Below are 917 nucleotides of genomic sequence, written 5' to 3'. Positions count from 1 at the left end.
GGAATGATGTTGCTTTCTGTGGAAAACAATACGAGACAATATCACTGGAATTGTACGGAGTGAGGGACGGGGGGACTGTACTCATACAAGAACCTGCACACACACACACACACACACACACACATACACATATTATCTATCGAGCTCATTTTCACTTGAGTTTATTAACTTAGATTTGATGTTGGCAATGCAGTTGTATGTATGATTCTTAAATGTAACGTATGGCCCACGTAACACTTCAGTCGTTTCAATTATTGCTAGCGTGATGCTCAGGGTTTCAAATAAAAAAAATGTTCAGCTTTTCATAAAAATAAACAATCCGAGTACATTCCCCACCCCATTGTTAAAATAACAATTCACCCGTCCATTACATATATATATATATATAATGTACTGTTCCATTATCCGTAGAATCAGCAAAAAAATATTCCATCTGGCAGGAGATGAGTATCATTTAATAAATACAGGTTTTAAATATGTGTGTGTGTGTATGAGTATGTATATGTGCGTGTATGTGTGTAAAAATGCAAGTGTAGCTGGGGAGAGAGAGAGAGAGACAGACAGACAGAAAGAGGGAGAAAGAGAGAGTAGACATAAACCTCGTTCTATATTTATCTCCACCTACATTTTGAAACTAAAGAAGTAACAAGATTATTTTAATTAAACATCATTTGTGATTATTTATCTTTAGAAACAGACATCTAGAGTACAACTTATCAAAGTATGGCAACAGATAAAAACTGATGCAAAAAATATACATCTTTTACTCACATGACTGATGTCCAACACACACACACACACACACATATGTACCTAATATGTCAGATCTTTCACTCTCAAATCTTCCTCTTCCTTCCTCTTTCCATCTCTCTTTATATAATATAAAGATATATATATATATATATATATATATATAT

This window comes from Octopus bimaculoides, chromosome 24 (assembly GCF_001194135.2).
Source record: "Octopus bimaculoides isolate UCB-OBI-ISO-001 chromosome 24, ASM119413v2, whole genome shotgun sequence".
Taxonomy (NCBI): domain Eukaryota; kingdom Metazoa; phylum Mollusca; class Cephalopoda; order Octopoda; family Octopodidae; genus Octopus; species Octopus bimaculoides.
Note: the sequence above shows the minus strand (reverse complement) of the source record.